This window comes from Bubalus bubalis, chromosome X, assembly GCF_019923935.1.
Source record: "Bubalus bubalis isolate 160015118507 breed Murrah chromosome X, NDDB_SH_1, whole genome shotgun sequence".
Classification (NCBI taxonomy): domain Eukaryota; kingdom Metazoa; phylum Chordata; class Mammalia; order Artiodactyla; family Bovidae; genus Bubalus; species Bubalus bubalis.
In genome coordinates, this window is record NC_059181.1 from 50717916 (window position 1) to 50726889 (window position 8974).

The following is an 8974-nucleotide window of genomic DNA, read 5'->3' on the forward strand; positions in this document are numbered from 1 at the left end:
CTAAGACACATATAAATCAAACTAACAAGAATTAAATTCAAAGAAAAAATAATAAAAGCAGCAAGTGAAAAGCAATAGGTAACATTCAAGAGAACCCCATAAGGTTAACAACTGATTTCTCAGCAGAAACTCTGCAGTCCAGAAGGGAGTGACAATATATATTTACAGTGATGAAAGGGAAAAACCTACAGTGAAGATTATCCAGAAAGGATCTCATTCAGATTTGACAGAGAAACCAAGAGTCTTTACCACCAGCAAAAATTAAGAGAATTCAGCACCATCAAACCAGGTTTACAACAAATGCTAATGGAACTACTCCAGGTGAGAAACAAAGAGAAGAAAGATAACTATAAAAACAAATTCAAAACAATTAAGAAAATGGTAATAGGAGCATACACATCGATAATTACTTTAAATGTAAATGGATTATGTGCTCCAAACAAAAGATACAAACTGGCTGAATGGATACAAAACAAGATCTGTATCTATACTGTCTACAAGAGATATAGTTCAGACCTAGGGATACATACAGACTGAAAGTGATGAGAGTCAGTTCCTAGGCAGGTTGATAAGGAGTCTAGGGGTCCCCAAGGAGAGAGGGGTCTGGAATTCTCAAGGAGGAAGAAAGGACAAACTTTTTTTCTTTCTCCACATTCCTTAGGATTATATAACAATAATGTATCTTGCCTAAGGACAGTCTCTGGATTAAACCTTCTGTTATCTTAAAATGTAAATTATGGGAGTAGGTCTGATGAGGTCTTTACAACCTCCAGACAGTCTTTGGATTATATAACTTCATTGTTAACACTAGCAAGCGGGTACTCTTTCTGCCCCCTTCTGATGACTATGTCAGAAGCTTTCTCTATCTCCTTTATACTTTAATAAAACTTTATTACACAAAAGCTCTGAGCGATCAAGCCTCGTCTCTGGCCCCGGATTGAAATCTTCTCCGGGGGCCAAGAATCCCGGTGTCTTCGCGTGATTCAACAACAACCTTTCAGTGAGGGGACAGAAGAAGATATTCTCTGCAAATGGAAATCAAAAGAAAGCTGGAGTAGAAATATGCATATCAGACAAAATAGACTTTAAAATAAAGACTCTTACATGAGACAAAGAAGGACTAAGTAATGATCAAGGAATGATGCAAGAAGAAGATATAATAATTGTAAATATATATGCACCCAACATAGGAATACCTCAATACACAAGGCAAATACTAACAGTAATACAGGGAGAAATCAACAGCAACACAATAAAAGTAGAGAAAGTTAACATCCCACTTTCCTCAATGGACATATCATCCAGAGAGAAAATTATTAAGGAAACACTGGCCTTAAATGATACATTAGGCTAGATGGATTTAATTGATATTTATAGAGCAATCCATCTAGCAGCAGCAGAATACACATTCTTCTCATGTGCACACGGAATATTCTCCAGGATTGACCACATGCTGGTCCACAAAATGAGCCTCAGTAAATTTAAGAAAATTGAAATCATATCAAGCATCTTTTCTGACCACAACATGTTGATGTATGGCAAAACCAATACAATATTGTAAAGTAATTAGCCTCCAATCAAAATAAATAAATTTTTTTTAAAAAAAGAAATAAACCACAAGGGAAACAAGTACAAAAATACAAACACATGGAGGCTAAACAATATGCTACTAAACAACAAATGGATCACTGAAGAAATAAAAAAAATACCTAGAGACAAATGAAAATGGAAGCACAGTGATCCAAAACCATGGGATGTAGCGAAAGTTCTAAGAAGGAAGTTTATAGCAATATAATCTTACCTCAAGAAACAAGAAAAATGTCAAAGTAACAACCTAAACTTACATATATCAGCAACTAGAGAAAGAAGAACAAATAAAACCTAATGTTAGTAGAAGGAAAGAAATTATAAAGATGAGTGCTGAACTAAATGAAATAGAGACAAAGAAAACAAAGCAAAGATCAATGAAACTAAAAGCTGGTTCTTTGAAAAGATGAACAAAATTTATAAAACTTCAGCCAGATTAATCAAGAAAAAAAAGAGAGGACTCAAGTCAATAAAATTAGAAAGGAAAAAGGAGAAGTTACACCTGACACCACAGAAATAGAAAGGACTGTAAGAAACTACTACAAGCAACTATATGCCAATAAAATGGACAACCTGGGGAGGGGGGAGGAATGGACAAATTCTTAGAAAAGTACAATCTCCCAAAACTGAACCAAGAAGAAATAGAAAATATGAAAAAAAAAAAAAAAAAAACTCAAGCTCTGAAACTGAAACTGTGATTTAAAAACTCCAAACAAGGACTTCCATGGTGGTCCAGTGGTGAAGACTGTATTCCCAAAGCAGGGGGTCTGAGTTTGATCCTTGGTCAGGGAACAAGATCCCATATCCCACAACAACTAGGAGTTTTCATGCTACAATTAAGAGTTTGCATGCCATAGTTCAACTCCTGAGTGGTAGATTGGCTTCAGGATGGCCAGTAGCAGTGGACAGGCCAGGGTTCCCTCCACTCTGGGGTGTCCTCCAACATCAGCTCCAGCCTTACCCAAACCCCTCTTCTAGTCACTCCATCAGGGCCTTTGCCACTACTCCCAGCCACAAGTTGACTGATACCCGGAAACCAGTGAAAGTTTACATGCTCAACAAGGACCAGCATGGGACAACCAGGGCACTAGGAATGTTATCCAGCTACGCTGAGCAGCTGAAGGGCATGTCCCTGCTAGTTAGGGCCTGACAAAATGTGGTCAACTGGAAAAGGGAATGGCAAACCACTTCAATATTCTTGCCTTGAAAACCCCATGAACAGTATGAAAAGGCAATAAGATGTATCACTGAAAGATGAACCCCCAGGTCGGTAGGTGTCCAATATACTCCTGGGGAAGAGCCTAGAAATAGCTACAGAAAGAATGAAGAGGATAAGCCAAAGTGGAAACGATGCCCAGTTGTGGTTATATCTGGTGATGAAAGTAAAGACCAGAAAGTATACATGGATATCACCAGATGGTCAGTACTGAAATCAGACTGATTATATTCTTTGCAGCTGAAGATGGAGAACTCAGCTGGAGCTAACTGTGGCTCAGATCATTACCTCCTTATTGCAAAGTTCAGGCTCAAATCGAAGAAAGTAGGGAAAACCACTAAATCATTCAGGTATGACCTAAATCAAATCCCTTAGTATTATACAGTGGAGGTGATGAATATATTCAAGGGATTAGATCTGGTAGACAGAGTGCCTGAAGAACTATGGACAGAGGTTCGTAACATTGTACATGAGGTGGTGACCAAAATGATCCCAAACAAATGCAAGAAGGCAAAGAGGTTGATTAAGGAGGCCTTACAAATAGCTGAGAAAAGAAGTGAAAGGCAAAGGAGAAAGAAAAGATATACACAACTGAATGCAGGGTTCCAGAGAATAGCAAGCAGAGATAAGAAAGCCTTCTTAAGTGAACAATGGAAAGAAAAAGAGGAAAATAACACAATGGGAAAGATTAGAAACCTCTTTAAAAAAATTGGAGATACCAAGGGAATATTTCATGCAAAGATCGGCACAATAAAGGACAAAAGCGGCAAGGTCCTAACAGAAGCAAAACAGATTAAGAAGAGATGACAGGAATACACAGAAGAACTGTACAAAAAAGCTCTTCATGACCCAGACAACCATGATGGTGTGATCACTCACCCAGGGCCAGACATCCTGAAGTGTGAAGGCAAGTGGGCATTAGGAAACATTACTACACACAAAGCTAGTGAAGGTGACAGAATTCCAGCTGAAATACTTCAAATCCTAAAAGATGATGATGTGAAAGTGCTTCACTCATTATTCCAGTGAATTTCGAAAACTCAACAGTGGCCAGAGGACTGGAAAACGTCAGTTTTCATTGCAATACCAAAGAAAGCCATTGTGAAAGAATGATCAAATTATGGTACATTTGCACTCATTTCACACGGTAGCAAGATTATGCTCAAAATTCTTCAAATTAGGTTTCAGCAATACATGAACCAAGAACTTGCAGATGTATAAGCTGGATTTTGAAAAGGCAGAGGAACCAGAGATCAGATTGCCAACACGTGCCCAGTTCAGTCCAGTCTCTCAGTCCTGTCCACCTCTTCACGACCCCGAGGACTGCAGCATGCCAGGCTTCCCTGTCCATCACCAACTCCCAGAGCTTACACACACACAAGTCCATTGAGTCGGTGATGCCATTTAACCATCACATCCTCTGTCGTCCCCTTCTCCTTCTGCCTTCAATCAGGGTCTCCTCCTGCCAGAATCAAGGTCGTTTCCAAAAAGTCAGTTCTTCACATCAGGTGGCCAAAGTATTGGAATATCCGCTTCAGAATCAGTCCTTCCAATGAATATTCAGGGCTGGTTTCCTTTAGGATTGACTGGTTTGATCTACTTGCAGTCCAAGGGACTCTCAAGAGTCTTCTCCAACACCACATTTCAAAAGCATCAATTCTTTGGCACTCAGCTTTCTTTAGAGTCCAACTCCCACATTTGTACATGACTATTGGAAAAACCATAGCTTTAACTAGATGGATTCCCTGGTGGCTCAGATGGTAAAAAGTCTGCCTGCAATGCAGGAGACCAGGGTTCGATCCCTGGGTTGGAAAGATCCCCTGGAGAAGGAAATGGCAACCCACTCCAATATTCTTGCTTGGAAAATCCTATGGATGGAGGAGCCTGGCAGGCTACAGTCCAAAGGGTCTCAAAGAGTCAGACAAATAGCTGGGAGAAATATCAATAACCTCAGATATGAAGATGATACCACTCTAATGGCAGAAAGCTAAGAGGACCCAAACAGCCTCTTGATGAAGGTGAAAGAAGAGAGTGAAAAAGCCAGCTTAAAACTCAAGATTCAAAGAACAAAAATCATGGCATCTGGTCCTATCACTTCATGGCACATAGATGAGGGAAATGTGGAAACAGTGTCAGATTTCATATCTTGGGCTCCAAAATCAAAGCAGACGGTGACTGCAGCCACGAAATTAAAAGACATTTGCTCCTTACAAGAAAATCTATTACAAACCTAGACCGTATAGTCAAAGCTATGGCTTTTCCAGTAGTCGTGTATAGATGTGAGAGTTGGACCATAAAGAAGGCTGAGCACCAACGAATTGATGCTTTTGAGCTGTGGTGCTATAGAAGACTCCTGAGAGTCCCTTAGACAGCAAGGAGATCAGATCAGTCAATCCTAAAGGAAATCAACTCTGAATATTCATTGGAAGGACTGATGCTGAAGCTGAAGCTCCAATACTTTGGCCACTGATGTGAAGAGCTGACTCATTGGAAAAGATCCTGATGCTGGGAAATATTGAGGCCAAGAGGAGAAGGAGGTGACAGAGCATGAGATGGTTAGATGGCATCACCGACTCAATGGACATGAGTTTGAGCAAACTCAAGGAGATAGTGAAGGACAGGGAAGCCTGGCATGCTGCAATTCATGGGGTCACAAAGAGTCAGACACTACTTAGGGATTGAATAACAACGCCATAAGTAAAATTTTGCATGCCACCACTAAAGATTCCACATAAAGACTGCTAAGTCACTTCAGTCGTGTCTGACTCTGTGCGACCCCATAGACGGAAGCTCACCAGGCTCCCCCGTCCCTGGGATTCTCCAGGCAAGAACACTGGAGTGGGCTGTCATTTCCTTCTCCAATGCATGAAAGTGAAAATTGAAAGTGAAGTCCCCCAGTCATGTCCGACTCTTAGCGACCCCATGGACTGCAGCCCACCAGGCCCTCCGTCCATGGGATTTTCCAGGCAAGAGTACTGGAGTGGAGTGCCATTGCCTTCTCCCCACATAAAGACACATGTATCCAAATGTTCATAGCAGCACTATTTACAGTAACCAGGATAGGGAAGCAACCTAAATATCCATTGACAGATGAATGGATAACGAAGTTGTAATGTGTGTGCGCAGTCACTCAGTCATGTCTGACTCTTAGTGACCCCCATGGACTGTAGCCCTCCAGGCTCCTCTGTCCATGGAATTCTCCAAGCAAGAATAGTGCAGTAGGTTGCCATTTCCTCCTCCAGGGGATCTTCCTGACACAGGGATCAAACCTGTGTCTTTTATGTCTCCTACATTGGCAGGCAGGTTCTTTACCACTAGCCCCACCTGGAAAGCCCAAAGAAGTTGTGGTGCATATATACAACGAAATAATACTCAGCCACAAAAAGAAACAAATGTGAGTCAGATTAACTGAGCTGGATGAATCTAGAGCCCATTATTCAGAGAGAAGTAAGCCAGAAAGATAAAAACAAATATTGTATATTAATGCATACATATGAAATCTAGAAAAATGGTACTGATAAACCTATTTGCTTAGCAGTAATAGAGACACAGATGTAGAAAACTTAAGGACTTGTGGACACAGCAGGGGAAGGAAAAGGTGAGACGATTTGAGAGTAGCATTGACATATTGACACTACCATATGTAAAATAGATAGTGGAAGCTGGTATATAACACAGTACTCTGTGATGACCTAGAGGGGTGGGACAGTGGGGAGAGAGGCTCAAAAGGGAGGGGATACATATACTTATGGCTGATTCATGTGCTACATAGCAGAAACTAACACAACATTATAAAGCAATTACCTTCCCTGGTGTTATATAGCAGAAACTAACACAAAATTATAAAACAAATTATCTTCCCTGGTGGCTTAGATGGTAAAGCGTCTGCCTACAATACAGGAGACCCGGCTTTGATCCCTGGGTTGGGAAGATCCACTGGAGAAGGAAATGGCACCCCACTCCAGTATTCTTGCCTGGAAAATCCCATGGACAGGGGAGCCTGGTAGGCTACAGTCCATGGGGTCGCAAAGAGTCAGACACGACTGAGCGACTTCACTTTCACTTCACACTCTTCAACTAAAAAACAACTATTATACAGAGCGAAGTAAGCCAGAAAGAAAAACACCAATACAGTATACTAACGCATATATATGGAATTTAGAAAGATGGTAACAATAACCCTGTGTACGAGACAGCAAAAGAGACACTGATGTATAGAACAGTCTTATGGACTCTGTGGGAGAGGGAGAGGGTGGGAAGATTTGGGAGAATGGCATTGAAACATGTAAATATCATCTATGAAATGAGTTGCCAGTCCAGGTTCGATGCACGATACTGGATGCTTGGGGCTGGTGCACTGGGACGACCCAGAGGGATGGAATGGGGAGGGAGGAGGGAGGAGGGTTCAGGATGGGGAACACATGTATACCTGTGGCGGATTCATTTTGATATTTGGCAAATCTAATACAGTTATGTAAAGTTTAAAAATAAAATAAAATAAAAAAAAAAAAAAAAAAAAAACAAAACAAAAAAAAAAAAATAGAAAGGAAAAATGGTTAACTATTTAAAGAACATGTACATACAAATGAATCCAGGTGAATGTTAAAACTGAACATAAATGAGGAAAACATGAATGAATATGTAATTGATTTTTGGAGTATAGAAAGACTTCTAAATATGAGAACATATAAAAGAACTGTCAAGTAAAAGGTTTTAAAATAAAAAAAAAAAAAAAAATAAAAAAAAATAAAAAACATAAAGATCCCACATGCCCCAACTAAAAGATCTGGCATGACACAACGAAGATCAAATATTCCATGTGGACTGATCAGAAGATGGCAGAGGAGTAGGTGGAGGTGGAGTACATGTCTCTCCATGGATACATCAGGAATACACTTTCAGACACAGAAGTGCATGCAGAATGCTGGCTGAGAGCAGACAGGAGTACCTGACCACTAGAAAAGAATATATAGAACCACACAAAACTTGGTAGGATTAAGGAACTAGGGGGAAAAACAGAAGAGTTATTAGGTCTAGACCTGCCCTTGGTGAGTGGGGGAATTGAAGCATGGTCCAATCACCACATCAGGACAATCGTCTGAGTCAGAGGAGAAACATTTAAGACAGAGTGAAACAGCTGATCTGTGGCAGTCTAAATGGAATAAGAATCAGACAGTCCTTGCCATAGCCATACATACCTTAGGCAGCGATGCAGGTCCCCTAGAAGGCACAGCAGCTGGGAGCTGGAGTTTAGGATTGTGGAGCAATCCCAGGGCAAGGGCTGCTGTTGACTGCAGAGAGATGGATCAAGGGGATGTGAGGGAGGAGATTGTGGTGGGAAATGCCTGTGGAGGAAAGTCAGGTAGCTATGGAATCAAGGTGATACTGCTGAGTCATGCATAGGAGGTGGAGCAAATACCATAGCCTCTCTGCCCCCCACACGTCAGTATCAGCAGCTGAACAACAGAGAAGTTGGCCCATCAAACGTCCGATGCACTGAACTACAGAGTAGGACCCCACCCAGGGTCCCCCTTTAAGTGCTTGATGCACCTATCTACAGAGTATGACCCCAGCCAGGATGCCTCTTTAAGTGCCTCATTCACCAATCTACACAGTAGGACCCTAGCAAGGAAGGACCCTCTGTATGCCTGACATACTGAACAACAGAGAAGGACCCCAGGCAAGGGAGCCCTCTAAGTGCCTGAATGGGAGGAGCTATGGAGAAAGACTGGCCAAAGAGGCCTTCTAATCGCCAGCTATAAGAGGCTCGAATGAAGACTCTGATAGAGCCATAACTCCTGTGGTGCAGGTAGTCTGTGTCCCTGCACACTTGACGCCACCAGGGTGCCTGCAAGTCAAGCAGCTGCCCCACCTTCACACTCAACCCTAAGTGGGGCAGAGCTGCCTCAGGCCAAAAAAAAAAGTCTTGCATCTATGCATACAGGGTGCTTCGGTTGTGTCCAACTCTTTGCAACTCTGTGGCCTGTGGCCTGCCAGGCTTTTCTGTCAGGGGGTTCTCCAGGCAAGAATACTGAAGTGTATTGGCCAATATTGGTTGCCATACCCTTCTAAAGCACTATATTTCCTGCTTCCCTAGCTGCCAACTTCCCTGAGTACCTGATGCTGCTAAAACCCTTGTGACCCAAGCAGCTCCACCACCTCCACACTTGG